Source organism: Enhydra lutris, unplaced genomic scaffold (assembly GCF_002288905.1).
Source record: "Enhydra lutris kenyoni isolate GAN:26980312 unplaced genomic scaffold, ASM228890v2 scaffoldscaffold77, whole genome shotgun sequence".
In the NCBI taxonomy this organism is placed as follows: domain Eukaryota; kingdom Metazoa; phylum Chordata; class Mammalia; order Carnivora; family Mustelidae; genus Enhydra; species Enhydra lutris.
In genome coordinates, this window is record NW_019154161.1 from 43,175 (window position 1) to 61,685 (window position 18,511).

The following is an 18,511-nucleotide window of genomic DNA, read 5'->3' on the forward strand; positions in this document are numbered from 1 at the left end:
AGCCAAAGTGAGACCCTTAGCTGACTGATCCCTAGACCCCCTAAGAGCTACACTTTTCATATTTGAAGGAGGCGGATGTATGCTTAGCACTCAAGGGGATGAGCTCTTGCAGATAGCAATAGATTATAAATGTTTCCAAGAACTTCTTTATATTTTTAAGAACTTTCTTTAAAGATTTTATTTATTTATTTGACAGACAGAGATCACAAGTAGGCAGAGAGGACAAAACAGGCTCCCTGATGAGCAAAGAGCTCAATGTGGGGCTAGATCCCAGGACCCGAGGTGAAGGCAGAGGCTTACCCACTGAGCCACCCAAGCCCCAAAAATATTAGGTTTTTTTTTTTTTTTTAACATTTTACTTATTTGATAGAGACAGAAACAGTAAGAAAAGGAACACAAACAGGGAGATTGGGAGAGGGAGAAGCCAACTTCCCGCTGAGCAGGGAGCTCAATGCAGGGCTCATGACCAGAGCCTAAGGCAGACACTTAATTCTGAGCCACCCAGGTGCCCCTCTTCTCACATTCTTTACACTGGTAAGCTTTCTTTCTAGTATGAATTTTATGATGTTTAGTTAGGACTGAGTGCCTGTAAAGGCCAGGCAACATTCTTGACATTGGTAAGGTTTCTCTCCAGTATGAATTCTGCCATGTTGAGGAAGGTGTGAAGGCCAGTTAAAGGCCTCGCCACATTGTTAACATTGGTAAGGTTTCTCTCCAGCAGGAATTCTGTGATGTAGGGGATGGTGAGGACCACGAAAAAGCTTTGCCATATTCTTGACATTTGTAAGGTTTCTCTCCAGTATGAGTTCTGTGATGCTGAGTAAGGATTGAGCTATGTTTGAAGGCCTTGCCTCATTCTTGACATTGGTAAGGTTTCCTTCTAGTATGAATTTTGTAATGCTTAGTAAGCACTGAGTTCTGGTAAAAGGCCTTGTCACATTCTTGACACTGGTAGTTTCTCTCCAATACGAATTCAGCAATGATAAGTAAGGGCTGAGCTGTGGTTAAAGGCCCTGCCACATTCTTGACATTGGTAAGGTTTTTCTCCTGTATGAATTCTGTGATGTTCAGTAAGACTTGGGCTCTGGTAAAAGTCCTTGCCACATTGTTCACATTGGTAAGGTTTCTCTCCAGTATGAATTTTTTTTTTTAAAGATTTTATTTATTTATTTGACAGAGAGAAATCACAAGTAAGCAGAGAGGCAGGCAGAGAGAGAGGAGGAAGCAGGCTCCCTGCTGGGCAGAAAGCCCGATGTGGGGCTCGAACCCAGGACCTGGGATCATGACCTGAGCCGAAGGCAGTGGCTTAACCCACTGAGCCACCCAGGCGCCCCTCCAGTATGAATTTTGTGGTGGTGGGTAAGCCCTGTGCTGTGGTTAAAGGCCTTGCCACATTCTTGGCACTGGTAAGTTTTCTCTCCAGTATGAATCCTGTGATGTTGAGTAAGATGTGAAGACTGTTTAAAGGTCTAGCCACATTCTTGACATTGGTAACGTTTCTCTCCAGTATAGATTTGTCTATGTCCATTTATTGATGAACAGCCCTTAAAGGTTTTACCACCTTCTTCACATTTGTGTACTTTTCCCCCAGCATGCTTTTGCTGATGTTGAGATAGTGTTGAGGGGCAGTCAAAGGATTTACCACATTCCTTCAAACTGTAAGTTTCCATTCCCTTAGGAATTATCTTATCTATGTTTAGGCTTGATGACTGACTGAACATGGTTCCTCGTTTATTAGATCTGAATGGGTTTTTTCCCTCATGGATTCTCTGATGATCACCAACACTGGAGGACTGGTTAAGAGCTTTCCCACATTCATTATATTTGTAAGAATTGTCTCTCAAAGGGAGACTGTTATGTATACTAAGGTTAGAGCTTGGATTAAAGACTTCCCCACATTTATCACGTTCATAATTGTCTCTGCAAACCTAGCTGTGACACATCTGTGAACACTGAAGCCCTGGTTTGATGTTTTCTCAGATTCAGTGCACTGAGCTATTCTGTTTCCAGTGAAAAGCCTCTGGCAATTGTGTAGGGTCAACTCCTCAGTGCCCCTCTTGTGTAGATCCCACTAAGCACTTTGTTCTTCATTGCTATATCTCTGATGATCAGAAACATCTGGCTGAAAGGTCAGGCCAATCCTATCTTCCAAATGGCTCAAATCATTATTTTCAGCATGAATTAGATAGCTTTTCAGATGTTCCAAATGGTCTGTCCACAAATCGCTATGATTGACTATCTGATTGGACCTTGTGCTGACAGGGACACACTGCTCTGCAGAAACAGTTGACTTCAAAAGGGAGGTTTTCCACAGCAGTTTATATCCTTCACCATTTGGGGCAGTGAGATTCTCATTAAGGGCAATTGCCTTGATTTGGGTGTATCGTCCAGGATTTCTCTGATGCCCGTCACCATCCCCATCACTGTCCCAGTCTGTACATAAAATCTCAACAGTACTATGTTTGTATCTATCTACTGATCCATTCTGGAAAGAACCTTCTATGCCCCACTTTAGCATGAAACTCTGGGTGTCATTTGAAGATACAGCTGAAAGATACCAGATAAAAGTAAAACCATTGCACTTACTACATTCAGAAGAACGTACAGATGACTTCTAATACAGAAGTATCAAGTCAATCAGACAAAGTCAGAAAGATGGCTGAGAAGGAGTCATCAGGACTTCATTTCTCCATGGACACACAACATGGCACACAATGTACTGAGCACAGAGTCTAATAGAGAATCCTGCGGTATGGTCATGGTGTAGCACAAATCACTTTCCTGTAACTCTGACAATCAGGAAAAGGGTCACATGAGCTCAAAATTAGCAGAACGGTGGATATTGAAACAGAAAACTGAAAGGAACCAACTAGAGTACAGTAAAAATAGGAACATATCAACCAACCACAGGAAGAGTTGTTTGGCAGAAAAGATCAACATTGACAGCCCATGAACTAAATTAAGAATTATAGAGAAAAGACCAACTAAAATGACAAGTAAAAAAGTGAAAGCAGACACAGTATAACTGATTGTAGGAATAAAAGTAAACATAAGAGGCAACAATGGATAGTCAGTGCCCACAAACTTTTATTAAAAGATAAGTATAAATTTCAAAAATGGTATAATCAATTTAGACTGCATCATTCAGAAAAATTAAAAAAAAAAATCTCAACTGATCTGCAACCACGAAGCTGAATGAAAGAGGAATAAAAGAAAAAACTCCAACAAACAAAAATTGTGTGCCAGATGAGTTCACTGGATATTCAAACAGACACTGAAGGAGAAAGGACTGCAAATCTCCTCAAACATTTCCAAGGAGTGACGATCAGGGAAACTAGAAGAACACTCTCTCTGTGGCACCAGCATTACCAGCTCATGCAAGATGGACGAAGACACTACAAACAACAAAGTTTACAAACCACTGCCTGTGAGGAATATTCACTCAAAGTCCACAATAAATAGCAATCTGAATCAACAGCACATTTTCCCTTTTTACAGGATGATCAAGTGGGAAACGGTCCAGGAATTAAGGGCATTCCAACATATAGAAAACCATCACTTCAAGACTCCACATTAACAGAACGAAGTTCAAAAATGACATGATTACCTCAAGGGAGACAGAATACAAATATGGGGGTATTGGACAGCCTGTCATGTTAAAAACACTCAACGTAGGGGCGCCTGGGTGGCTCAGTTTGTTAAAGCCTCTGCTTTCAGCTCAGGTCATGGTCCCGGGCTCTCTGCTCAGCAGGGAGCCTGCTTCTCCCCCTCCCCTCTCTCTGCCTACTTGTGATCTTTGTCTGTCAAATAAATAAATAAAATCTTAAAAAAAAAAAAACACTCAACATAGAAAGGGAAACCCCCTCAACCCAATGAACACCACAGATGTATGAAAAGGTGAAATTTAACCTATTCAATAGGAACAGTCTGCAAGCTTCTCCTCTATGATCAGTGTTGGGGTCCATTATCAAAGGAAAAAGACTGAGAAGTAAGTGAAAGTTATGCAAAGCCTTATTCTATGCCAAGCATTACAAGTCAGACTGACCGGCCAGGGCCGCCTCCGAAGAGAGCGACCCCTTCCCGATCTCACAGGCTGGTTTTATAGGGTATAACCGGCGACCCAAGATACGTGACTTCTATTGTTAAGACGTTTACTCCCAGAATCGAGACCCAGAGCCATACCAGGAACTACTGGGGCATTTATTCCCGGAATGAAGTCTATGGATGTAAACAATATGGCTACCTGGGCAATATGGAGTTGCTCTGGCTCAGCAGGCCCTAATAGTTAAATAGGTTTTAACATTAAATTGGCCCTAACAATCAGCAGGTAATGAAGTGACCCCACCACTGCCTTTGAATATATTTCTGGACACTCTAGTTAGAACAATTATGCAATCAAAAATAGAGTAAAGGAATCTAAACTGAAAAAGAAACATTGAAACTATCTCTGTTCACCCATGACATGATTATAGAAATCCCAAAAAATCACCATTTTAATTTACTGTTTTTGGTCCTTGTTTGTGTTATTCATTTCTGCCAGTTTTTCCCTACTAGGCTATCCATTTCCCAATTTTTTCATCTTATACAATACAGAGTTAAGAAAATGTTGGAATAAACAACTTAACTTCCATGAAATGAATTAAAAAAAAGAGAGACTTAGATGAAACTTAGTAGAGGAATGAAATAAAGAAAAATCTGGAATAAATAAAATAGAGAGCAGAATAACACTAATGGAACACTGAGAGTAATGTCCGTTCCAATGAACAAAATAAATAAAACTGGCAATACTTTAACTCCATAAACCATTACCTAATAACAAATGGGAAAATTTAGAAAAAAACAAACAAACAAACAGAATTCCTTTTTTTTTTTTTTAAAGATTTTTATTTATTTATTTGAGAGAGAGACAGTGAGAGAGAGCATGAGAGGCGAGAAGGTCAGAGGGAGAAGCTGACTCCCCGTGGAGTTGGGAGCCTGATGCAGGAATTGATCCCGGGAGTCCAGGATCATGACCTGAGCTGAAGTCAGTTGCCTAACCAACTGAGCCACCCAGGCGCCCAAAACCAGAATTCCTAAAAATAGACAAGTTATTAGGACAGATTTACTAACCTTGAACCAAAGAAATGAGAAATCTCCTTAGACCAGTAAGCAGCATGAGGGTTGAATTTGGAAGCAATACTCTCCCAGCACAGAAAAGCCCAAGACCTGGGAATCTTACTACTTTTGATGGAGGCTATGAGTTTCCTTAATAAATCCATCATTCTTCTCCATCCCTCTGTTAAGATTCAGTCTTTTCCTTTATTTTGCCTTCTGTATGACAAAGTCATTCTTCTGCTTCTTCCAGCCTCTTTACATCAAGCCTGTTTCTAATCTTACTTATTGTATTGTTCACCTATGTTTGATTTTTATTTTTTTAAAGATTTTATTTATTTATTTGACATATAGAGATCACAAGTAGACAGAGAGGCAGACAGAGAGAGAGGAGGAAGCAGGCTCCCTGTCGAGCAGAGAGCCCAATGTGGGGCTCGATCCCAGGACCCGGGGATCATGACCTGAGCCAAAGGCAGAGGCTTTAACCCAGTGAGCCACCCAGGCGCCCCATGTTTGATTTTTAGAAAGACATATATTTGAAGGGGGGGATCATAAGAGTTTGGGTGGGAGCTACAGAGAGGGAATCACATGTAGGCATCACACTGACTGCAGAGGCTGACTTGAGCCTGCATCCCAGGACCCTGAGGTCAAGATCTGAGCAGAAATCAAGAGTCAGTGGCTTACCGAAATAAGCCACCCATGCACCCAATTATTTTTTAACTCTTATCTCTGTGGTAAAGTTCTTACTATTCTTTTCTCAGCCCTTTGAGTATCCTTGTGATTGCTGCCTTAAATTCTCCATCAAGCTCCTTACTACTATCTCTTTCCATTCTAGCTCTGTGTCTTTCCTGGTCTTATCTGCTGGTTTTGTTTGGGATAAATTCTTTCACCCTGGCATTTTGTCTAAGTCTTTACCCTCCTCTGTGTGACAGAAAAGCAAATGATGTGTTCTGCTGTATCCTTCAGGCCAGCAGTGGTCTGCAGGGGCTCCCCTTGCCTGGTACAGGCAGTGTTTCATCCCTGGCCTGAATGTGGCCAGTTTGAATAGGTGAGCTCTAGTCTGTATGTGAAAGGAGACCTGACGTCAACGCCACCAGAGCTATCCCATAAGAAATGCTAAAGGAACACTCTCTAGAAGAAATAAAAGGATTCTAAGCAGAACCTGCAACCACAAGAGAACACAAAGCTCTCCATTAAACATAAATATTTAGACAATTGCACAAACCTGTAGTATTGTACTGAGATACCAGTCACATTTATTTCCACTACAGAATTTTGGTTTAAAAAAAAGTATAAAAATCATCAATGTAGGTCATATTGTATACAACATAAAAGAATTTGTGATATCTGTAACAAAGTGGGTGCAGGGGTGGACACAGTAAGAATAGTTTTGTATGTAATTGACACTATGAGTTTTAAATGGTTTGTTTTACATCTAAGTTGTTTTAAGGCATCTGTAAGGTAACCACAATGAAAATACTCACAGACCACACAAAAGTCAATGAGAGAGGTACCAACTCATATCATGGGTGTAACACCACAATTAAAGATAAAATACATCTATGGAGAGTCAAGATGGCGGAGGAGTAGCAGACCGAGATTATATCAGGTAGCAGGAGTACAGCTAGATAGTTATCGAACCATTCCAAACCCTACAACCCCAACAGGAGATCGAAGAGCAGAGCAGTAACTCTAGAAACAGAAAATCAAGCACTTTCTGTAAGGTAGGACATGCGGAGTAGTGAATCTGAAGGGACAAGAAGATAGACCGCAGGGGGAGGGGCTGGCTCCCAGCAAGCAGCAGAGCAGCGAGCACAAAATTAGAACTTTTAGAAGTCTGCTCCACTGAGGGACATCACTCCAGCGGCTAAGCGGGGGTGGAGCCCTCATGGGGACAGTGTGGACTCAGGTCCCCAGGGGTCACGGAAGGCTTGGGGGTGTCTGAGTAGCAGAGCTCGCAGGTATTAGAGTAGGAAAGCCGGCTACAGAGACGGAGCCGAGGAGTGAGCTCTCAGCTCGGGGTTACCTTAAACTGTGATCCATGGCACAGTTTGGCCACTGCTCCTCAAACAGGGACCCCACAAGTGGCAGATCTGCAAGACCCACCTTCCTCTGCTGGAAGAGCAGAGTGACAGGAATCTGCTGGGTTTGGAGACTCCAGGCTGGGCTGTGCGCCAGAGACAGAGACACTCGGTCACAGGCGGGGGGAGCTCGGAGCATAGCTGGAGACCAGGGAGACGGGAGGGCCTGATGACTTTTCTCCAAGGGCGCACTGAGGAGCAGGGCCCCAGCTCTCCGTTGCTGCAGCCGGAGATTGGGACGCTGCCATCTTCATTCCCGTCCTCCAGAGCTCTACGGAAAGCGTTCAGGGAACAAAAGCTCCTGAGAGCGAACCAGAACAAATTACTTAGCCCGGCTCCTGGCAAGGGCAGTGTAATTCTGCCTCCGGCAAAGACATTTGAGAGTCACGGCAACAGGCCCCTCCCCCGGAAGATCAGCAAGAAATCCAGCCAAGACTGAGCTCACTGAGCAAGGAGAACAGCGCAATTCCCAGAGGAGGGGAAAGCAAAGCATGGAATTCATGGCTTTCTCCCCATGATACTTTAGTCTTACAATGTTAATTAACTTTTTTAAATTTTATTTTTTCTTTTTGTAATTTTTAAAACTTTTCTTCCTCTTTTAAAGTTTTTTAACTAGTTTATCTTCACAATACCTTTCTAAAAAAATCTTTTTAAACTTTCATTATAATAGTCATAGTTTATCCTTCATTGTATCTAACATCATTCTTTGTATACAGATAGGGGTTTTTTCCTCCTAAAAATTTTTGGGATACAATCTCTTCTAATAGATCAAAATATACCCTAAATCTAGCACAGGGCTTTGTTCTAGTGTCCAGCCTGAGCAAATTCTCTCCACTTTCTTTTTCTTTCTTCTTCCAACCAACTTATCTGTTACATTTTTAGAGGGAAAATTGGACCACTTCCTTACACCACACACAAAAATAGACTAAAAATGGATGAAAGACCTCAATGTGAGAGAGGAGTTCATTGAAATCCTTGAGTAGAACACAGGCAGAAACCTCTTTGACCTCAGCTGCAGCAATTTATTCCTAGAAACATTGCCAAAGGTAAGGGAAGCAAGGGCAAAAATGAACTACTGGGACTTCATCAAGATCAAAAGCTTTTGCACAGCAAAGGAAACTGTCAAAAAAAAACAAAAGACAACTGACAGAATGGAAGAAGATATTCACAAATGACATATCAGAAAAAGGGCTCGTATCCAAAATCTACAAAGAACTTACCAAACTCACCACCAAAGAACAAAATACTCCAATCAAGTAATGGACAGAGAACACGAACAGACATTTCTGCACAGAAGACATCCAGATGGCCAACAGACACATGAAAAAGTGCTCCACATCACTCGGCATCAGGGAAATACAAATCAAAACCACAATGAGATCCCACCTCACACCAGTCAGAATGGCTAAAATTAACAAGTCAGGAAACGACAGATGCTGGCGAGGATGCGGAGAAAGGGGAACCCTCCTACACTGTTGGTGGGAATGCAAGCTGGTGCAGCCACTCTGGAAAACAGTATGGAGTTCCCTCAAAAAGTTGAAAATAGAGCTACCCTACGGCCCAGCAATCGCACTACTGGGTATTTACCCTAAAGATACAAATGTAGTGATCCAAAGGGGCACATGCACCCAAATATTTATAGCAGCAATGTCCACAATAGCCAAACTATGGAAAGAAACTAGATGTCCATCAACAGATGAATGGATAAAGAATATGTGAGATATATATACAACACACACACACACACACACACACACACACACACACACACACATATACAATGGACTACTATGTAGCCATCAAAAGAAATGAAATCTTTCCATTTGCAACAACGTGGATAGAAGCAGAGGGTATTGTGCTGAGTGAAATAAATCAATCAGTGAAAGACAATTATCATATGATCTCCCTGATATGAGGAACTTGAGAGGCAAAGTGGGGAGTTGGGAAGGAAAAAATGAAACAAGATGGGATGGGGAGGGAGACAAACCACAAGAGATTCTTAATCTCACAAAACAAACTGAGGGTTGCTGGGTGGGGAGAAGGGGTTGGAGAGGGTGGTTGGGTTATGGACATTGTGGAGAGTATCTGCTATGGTGAGTGCTGTGAAGTGTGTAAGTCTGATGATTCACTGACCTGTACCCCTGGGGCAAATAATACATTATATGTTAATTTAAAAATTTAAAATTAAATATATATTTAAATAAAATTATATATTTAAAATAAAATTAAATATATATTTTTAATTTTTACAAATTTTTAAATTTTATTTTAATTTTTTACTGAACCACCCAGGTGCCCCTAATTTTAATTTTTTAATAATATATATGTATCTTTTTTATTTCATACCAAAACGTGGTACAGAGGTATAAAATGTTTCAAATTTACTTTGAATTCAAATAGTCTTTTCTCTCATGCAGAGAGAATAAAAATTGACCCACAAATACATGATGAAATTAATTCTATGTTGATGACAACTCACCTAGACATAGTACAGCATTCACTGACCACTAAACAAGGAGACAAAAAGTAGAAGACACACGTATATATGTGTGACATACAAACACAAGACAAAGACATACATAATTTACTGGCAAAAAAGCATAAAGTTCATTCTGTTTTGAGTTAAACTCACATGCTCTTGAAATGTACTGAGTTGAAAATTCTCTTCCAGTTAACATCACACAAATAAAACCCAATCCACACATAGCTAATGTTGTGGAATGTACCAGACATAAGAAGCACATTGTTAGGAAATGACAAAACCAGAATAAGACGAAACTTAGCCCAAGAAAATCTAAATAAACACTGATGTATTACATAAATGGAAAAGTTCTATATAACTATAATTTTAAAGATTTTGTTTTATTTTTTTATTTATTTATTTGACAGAAAGAGATCACAAGTAGGCAGAGAGAGAGAGAGAGAGAGAGGGAAGCAGGCTCCCTGCTGAGCAGAGAGCCCGATGTGGGGCTTGATCCCAGGACCCTGAGATCATGACCTGAGTTGAAGGCAGCGGCCTAACCCACTGAGCCACCCAGGCGCCCCTATATAACCATAATTTTAAACTGTGCCCATGTACCCATAAAAAACAACATTTGATTGGCATGTCTTCATGGACTATAAAATTGTAAAGAACTTTTATTAAAATCAATCATAAAAAGCTGTAAAGAAAATTTTGTGAACACGTAAAACACCTGAAAGAAATGTATTACGTTATTAATGTATTCCTCCTCCTACACAGAATGTAAGCCTATAATCCATTCTTTAAGACAGAGGAAATGAACGTCTTCATTTCTAAATAAATAAACACCATGAAAGTTGGAAAATATGCTGAGAGACAGTGTATATGAAATTAATATTTGGGGTTAAATTCTGATGCATTCTGAGGAAAGTAGAGGAAAAAGCTCATGATTAATTTCCCATGAAGTAACGCTGCAATACTAAACAAAAAGATTTTTCAAACATGCGGGTTTGGGGTACCTGGGGGCTCAGTCAGTCAAGCAGGTTCCTTCAGCTCAGATCATGAGCTCAGGGTTCTGGGATCCAGCCCCACACTGGGCTCCCTGCTCAGCAGGGAGTCTGCTTCTCCCTCTCCTTTTGACTTTCTCCTACTCATTCTCTCTCTCTCTCTCTCTCTCTCTCTCTGTCTTGAACAAATATAAATTTTAAACAAAATACATGGGAATTTCACTAATTGTCTGACTCACTTCTTATGAAGCACACACACATGTCATATAAGGACATTTGATGTAAAAAATTCAGAGCTAATCGGAAAGTGAAAACACATATGACAAAGTCACAAGAAGTTCATAGAAGACAGAATTATACAATGATGTGATTATTTAAAAACAAGGTAATAAATTAGACTTTATTAAAGGCTACAAGTTCAAGTTCTAAATGTGTAGTTCCCCAATACCATTTGTTATGTAGGAATTCTAGGAAACAAATGGAGACATTACATTATTTCACCACAGAGGAATGGAACTCACGGAGTGGAAATTAAATTTCTATATTTAATACAAAATAAAAGAAAAAAGAAATATTGAAGGGAAATAAAGCAGTAAATTTTCTCGTTTTAGGGCGGTGCTTTGTTATCTGATGAAGTTACTGAATCTCAACTTTGTAAGATTAAGATTAAAGCCTCCATAACATTAGAAAGCATAAGCCAGAAAACATTAAAAATCCGTCTCCAGTGTTCCGGGAATTTCTGCACTAAACCCCAGTGTGCATACAACTACCCTGATCTACTTGTCTCATGATGAAAACCAGAATTGACAAAGCCATAGCATACAGGTCCTCAGAAAATAGGGAGATTTCCCCAGGGTCCTCACAGAAATGGAGAAGCTCCTAGATTAGGGGGGCCCTCCACCTCCAATCAGAGTCTCCTGGCCCTCCCTGTGGATGTGATGGACCATCACTAGAGCTGAAGGAGAATCCCTAGAGAATTCAAGAGCTTGATAATGTTGGAGAGAAGATGTCCCTCTGGGAGCCAGTGAGAGAGAGATAAAACTGGGCATGTCTCCAACTGACATTCATTCAAGGAGAGCTACTCGAACCACAGCTTAAGGTCTACCTTCCTCCTTAAGACTTGGACGTCCCCTCTGTCACCGGCCTCACCCATTCCCACCTACCTGGATGGAAGCCTCCAGTCTCCTTTCTCTTCACATCCCAGAGCTGCTTCTCTTGCTCCAAAAACATGATCAGGTCTGGCGTTGACAGAAGGAGACCTGTTTATGAGGAAAAAGGAAAATGACTATTGCTGCTGATTCTAACTTCCCATTAGGCTTGTGTTCAGCAAAGAAAGGACATTTTATAATCCTAGAAGATGGTTTTGCAAAGGCTGTTGCCCAACAGTCCCTTTAGAACACAAAGGAAGCATTTCCAATGTTCACATCCTGACCTCCACTTCCAAGTAGTAGACATGATAAAAAGAAGGGGAAAATTAAGTTTAAGATGTGAGCAGTACCATTCTATGCCAACAAGTGTTTAGAATTGCCACTCAACTACATCAGGGTTGATGTTACCTTGAGGAAGGAGAAACCAAGGCTGAAAAGGAAGCATCATGAAGATTTTCCTCTCCATCTACAAACCAATACTTATTCCCCTCTCTGCCTGGATCTGAATTCCAGTCATTCGAAGAGAAAACTCCCAAGAGATAGTCTTCACAGGAAGGAACAAAACCCTGAGTGGGGTTTGGGAAATCTGGAAGGAGTCTTTCTCACGCAGGAAGCAGAGGTGTCCATAGTTCTCCAACATCACATCCCTGTACAGTTGCCGCTGAGTGTGGGTCAGGTGTCCCACTCCTCCTGAGAGAATTCTATGGCCATGTCCCTGAATGTGAGCTGTCCCTACAATAAATACCACAGTCACCAAGTGGCCATTGACACAGTTCACGATGGTCCCTAAGACGAAAGAGGAAGTTAGTGTCACCACCTAGAACCAGACCTGACCTTTCCTTTTTCCTGACATGGGTGTAGAGTAAAAGTAAAACCTATGGGGCAGAGGGCTGCCTGGTTGAGAACTTTCACTCCTTTCACTCCCAGAAGTCAACTCTATCCACTACACAGAGGTGACAGCCCTCCTTGTCCAGTGCAAAGTGTTGGGATGTGGGAGAGGAGCCTATGGTCAAGCAATTCCTGACATGTTTTTGATGTGAAATATTGGAGTTCTGGAGTGAATGATTAAGAAAGGATTGTTGAGGGGCGCCTGGGTGGCTCAGTGGGTTAAGCTGCTGCCTTCAGCTCCAGTCATGATCTCAGGGTCCTGGGATCAAGTCCCGCATCAGGCCCTCTGCTCGGCAGGGAGCCTGCTTCCCTCTCTCTCTCTGCCTGTCTCTCTACTTGTGATCTCTCTCTGTCAAATAAATAAATAAAATCTTAAAAAAAAAAAAAGAAAGAAAGAAAGAAAGAAAAAAAGGATTGTTGAGATACCCGTGGTACAAACACTGTGGTCGTAACGCAAGGGGAGAGGAAAAGTTGTGAGCAGTGACTGCTTCTATGCTGTCAGGTGGGGAAGGGGTGAGGGATAGCAGGAGGCTCTTAGGAATTTGGAAGCAAGTTTCCAGGACTCTCAGGGCCTCCCAGCTGGTGTTTTAATGAGGCCACTCACTTTTTACTTAACACTTTAGTCAGGAGACCCTCCAGATATCTATCAGTGGGCCACAAGCTTGAAGGAGGGTGGCCAAGCTACATTTAGGGAATAGAGTTCAAGAAGCTTCCAAAGCAACTTTCAAATGTTAAAGAGGAATTAGAGGATCCTGGAAGTCTGGCTATTGTCAAGCTAAGGCTGCTTTTTGCATCCAACAAGACATTAACCTTGAGGCAGTTGTGAATTCCCTGAGGAATGTCCTACTCTGCCTTTCTCAGGTATTTATCAACAGACTGGAAGTTGAAGAAAATTTAATTTTATCCACACCTCTTTTGACTTTGTTCTCCTCCTCAGAAACTACAAGCAAGGGGGACCCAGATAGTTCAGTTGGTTAAGGGTCTGCCTTGAACTCTGGTCATGATCCCATAATCCTAGGATGGAGCCCTGAGTTGGGTTCTCCACTCAGTGGGGAATCTGCTTCTCCCTCTTCCCCTTTCCTCACTCATGTGCTCGCTCGCTCTCTCTCTCTCAACTGAGAAAACGTTTAAAAGAAAGAAAGAAAGAAAGAAAGAAAGAAAGGATCTACAAGCAAGAGAAATGCAGAAGAAAGAAGTTGACACCGGAAATGCGACAGTTCCTGCATATTCCTCAGTATCCTATGTTCCTTACAAATGACAGGAGGGAAAATAGGAACATGACAGGGGAGGATCTGGCAGACAGCACAAGCCAATAAAAGAAGTTCCCATCAGCTGAATGGAAACAAATTGCTATCGGCCCCTAATGCACATCAAAGGACACACCATCCCAGGTGCTTTCCTGGGGACCGAAAGCAGGAATGCAGAATGTAAATCTAATTTTGGAGATACAGTGGACATACATACACAGTTTAATCACTATAAGTTCTGTAGGGACTCCTTGAGCGAAGCAGTGAGGCCCCCAGGGACCCCCTGGCTGAGTCCAGACAAGCCCAGCAGGGCACCCACCTCCAAGTTCCCAAGGCCCTAATGAACCAATGGGCTTCTGACAACCAGGTACAGTGACCAGAAAGAAGCAAGTTCCACAGGTTCCCCAGAACTCCTGACCTTCCTCCTTTAAGAACTAACCCCTGCTCCTCGCAGACACGCTCTCCTGTGCCCTCCTGCCTGCTGATCTCTTAGATATTCAACAAACTTCTCCAGCCTATGTTCTGCCTCAGGGGAATTCCATCAGTGCTGCTGGATGGGCTTCCAGCCAAACATGGACCTATGTCTGGGGCCCCATGCAACTGACAGAGATACTACCCTGAGACGGCACAGCGTCCCTGTGCTAGTAATAGTTTAGTCCTTTTTAAATTTTAATTCGCAAAGATTTATATAATCTTCTTTTTAAAGATTTTATTTAGTGGAGTGCCTGGGTGGCTCAGTAAGTTGGGCCTCCACCTTTGGCTCAGGCCACCACGCAAGGTCCTGGGAAGGCCTCCCACATTGGGCGGGGGGGGGGGGGGGTCCTTCCTCAGCAGGGAACCTTCTCCCTCTGCCTGCTGCTCAGCCTGCTTGTGCTGTCTCTCACTTTTACTAACAAATAAATAAAATTTTTTAAAAAAAGATTGTATTTATTTATTTCAAAGAGGGCACGAGAGAGAGCACAAAGAGGCCGTACCAGGCAGATGGAGAGGGAGAGGAGAGGAGGATGCTGGCCCATTGGGGGCCCAATGTGGGGCTGGATCCCAGGTCCCCAGAATCACGACCTGAGCTGGAGGCAGAAAGCAGACTCTTAACCAACTGAACCACCCTCGGTCCCCAACATTTATTTATACTTTAGAGGAGATAGAGACCAGCAGAAGAGGGAAAAAGAGAATGTCAAGGGGACTCCCCTCTGGGCACAGAGCCAGAAGCAGGGATATCAGTCCTGGACCCCGAGATCGAGACCTGAGCTGCAATCAACAGTCCAACCTTAGTTGACTGAGCCCCCAGGCACCCTCCTCTAGTGGGTTTTAAGTAGAATATCTCTTTCACGTGCTAAAGATGGAGACACACACACCCCCTTTCTTTGAATGAGAAGTTTCCAAGTTTTTCTGGACTCATACCCACCGAGCTTCTGTCCGCACTTCCTTCCTCCCTGGCTGCACACAGCTGATCCAGAATCCAGACGAGCCCGAATGAGAAATGATTTCCCTCCCTGACATCCCAGGACCAGACCTCATCAGCCACAGGAATCTCGGACTCGACACCTTCCCCTCCGGATCTGCCACCAACGGAATATTGTCACTCCTCGCGGGGCTTTAATTCAAAGTGACAACGACTGATGCCCTATCGAAAGCCAGGTTGGGGATAGGACAGAAGGCTCTGGGACATGGAGAAGCATTCTAAAGACCTAACCGTGAGTATCACTTCTGACCAAATCTTAAAAACAGGTGAACGTGGAAGCGAGAAGCACCCGCACTGGAGGCATCCGCATCTGCAGCTTCTAAACGTGGGGATCTGCGGAGAAACAGAGGACACGGCTCCGCGGGGACACCAGACTCACCTGACAACTGGCCATTTCTGCCTTCGCCTCCACCTCTAGATTTCGTCCTCACAAGGGATCTGGGGGGAATCACAGCTGCATCAGGAGAAAATGCCCTGAAATCCAGCAACCGAGCTCCTTCTCCTCACACCGCTCACCCGCAGGCAGGACTCGGAGATGCAGAAAAGGCCCAACTTCCAGTCCTTTGTGTCCGGAGCAGCTCAGAAACTGTGAGCTCCCGTGAGGACACCCATCCCTGCATTTTCCTCACCTGCTTTGTGGGGAGGGAGGGGTCCCCTGCCACCGCCACTCACAACTTCAGCGTCAGCATCGGAACCGCGGGCTGCAGGGACCCGACCCTCCCAGACTCACGGAGCAGAGACCCTGTCACCTCTCCAGGACCAAAGCCGCAAATACACTCTCAGAAAACCACTGAAAGCCCTCGGGCTCCCCCCTGGCCTCGCTGAGAATCTCCTGGAGCCCTTAATTAACACAACAGTGTTGTTTTCGCCCAAACCAACTGACAGAATCTGAGGGGGAGGCCCGCAGAGAAGATCCTTTCTGAAACTCCACAGGTGACCCTGCTGGGACGGAACTGGGGAGGTGACCAGGCCAAGCAGGGGAACCAAGGCTGGGGCTGGGAGCAGAGTGCGAGCCCAGCCTTCTGCACCATCAGAGTTTCTGGAGACTGACACCTTCTCTCTCATTCTGCTACACAGAGGGAGACCCCTGACAGACCGAACTTTCCCGTATAAATGCAACTGTCTCTTTCAAGGTAAACACAGGATTTCAGAGCTCTTCCTTTATCTTCCTTTTATTTTACACAACCAGCCCAGCCCGGGTGGCACAGTCGTTGATTTTCTGCTTTTTCAGCTTAGGTTGTGATCCCAGTGTCCTGCTCCGCGGGAGGCCTGCTTCTCCCTCTCCCACTCCCTCTGCTTGTGTTCGTTCCCTTGCTCGCTGTGTCTGTGTTTGTCAAATAAATATTTAAGAATCTTTAGAAAAATAAAATAAAATAAGCAGCCTAAAATAATGCTCAGGCCAAAGAGACATATTTTCGGGTAACAAAATATTCCCCTTCAGGAGGTAGATGTTTATGTTCACAAGTAACTGCGACACAGTTTTCCACAGTGCATCTACCTTTTACCCTCCCACTAGCGATTTGTGAGAATTCTACTTCTCAGCATTCTCAGCAAAATTGGATGTTACATTTTTTCTTTATTTTACCCATTCTAGAAAACATTGAGTGTTTTCTCCCTGTAAAAAATGAAGTTGTTCTTGCAACAGTTGACCTGGTGACTGAAATGAAAACCACTTAAAGCATCAAGTACAACAAGTAAAGAAAAGGCAGCTAGATTAATCCCTGAGCGAGACTCCATTTCAAAAGAAGTAACCTGGGGGCACCTGGGTGGCTCAGTGGGTTAAAGCCTCTGCCTCCAGCTCAGGTCATGATCCCAGGGTCCTGGGATCGAGCCCCGCATCGGGCTCTCTGCTCTACAGGGAGCCTGCTTCCTCCTCTCTCTCTCTGCCTGCCTGCCTCTCTGCCTACTTGTGATCTCTGTCTGTCAAATAAATAAATAAATAAATAAATCTTAAAAAAAAAAAAAAAGTAACCTGGGCGCCTGGGTGTCTCAGTCCTTAAGACTCTGCCTTGGGCTCAGGTCATGATCCCAGGCGGGAAGCCTGCTTCTCCCTCTCCCACTCCCTCTGCTTGTGCTCTCTCTCTCTCTCTCTCTCTGTGTCTCTCTCTGCCAAATAAATAAATAAAATCTTAAAAAATAATAATAAGTAACCAGTCTCTTCTCCACAAACCTTTTCTCCTCACTTCTCAGCCCTTTGGTTCAGGAACCTGGTGCCACCCTGACAGCATGATGAACAGGGCTGGCAGCACAGACAAATTCCTCTGGAAATCAGCCATTATCCGGCATCTCCTGACAAACCCCCATTCCCTTCCTCTGGGTGGGCTTGTGGTTTTGAAGGCCCTGACTTGCTACAGCCTCTTTTGCTGGTGAAGCAATGAAGCTCCTGTTCCCGGATGCCTGCGTGGCTCAATGGGTCAAGTATCTGCCTTTGGCCCAGGTTCCGATCCTGGGGTCCTGGGATCGAGTCCCCCCAATCGACTCCCTACTCAGCAGGGAGTCTGCTTCTCCTCCCTTTGCCCCTCCTCTCTCTCACGTGCTCTCTCTCTCTCTCAAGTCAGTAAATAAAATCTAAAAAAACAAAACTACTGTTCGTCTTTATCCCCCACTCTGTGTTCCTGTTATATTTTGGGTCTGAATCAGGGAGTTCAGTTATACAACAGAATGAATATTAGGAGAGGAAAACATGTTCTCCTCATTCCACTCCCAACTCCTTGGGTCATCTAATAATTAAAATGATGTAAAACAGATTCACAAGAGAAAAAAAAATGATTTCTTAATTATGGGAACCTGAAAGACTTGAGGCTCAAGGATGGGTTACTGAAGCTTCCATGCCACTGTGACTTATCAAAAGTAGGGGAGGGATTTAGAGGGACATATATTCATAGGAGAATGGAAAGAGGAAATCTATGTCAAAGAATGCTTTGTCCTCCGGGCGGGTAACTCTTGATGTCATAAAAAATTAGTCTTTGATATCAGCTCTATTCCTGATAAAGCACCCCATCTAATTGATTCTTGGTATGTATATATATGTATATTATCCTCACAACAGAAGGAGATAATTCCATTGCAGCCATGGAACAAACCTAGAAGACATTTTTCTAACTTACACAGAAGCCCTGCTTCGCC

The 18,511-nt window shown here is 43.3% G+C and overlaps 1 pseudogene; it reads right to left on the reverse strand.

Moving 5' to 3' along the window:
• Positions 1 to 572: 572 nt before the first annotated feature.
• LOC111160572 lies at positions 573 to 15,779 on the reverse strand (annotated as a pseudogene).
• Between the last annotated feature and the right edge of the window lie 2,732 nt (positions 15,780 to 18,511).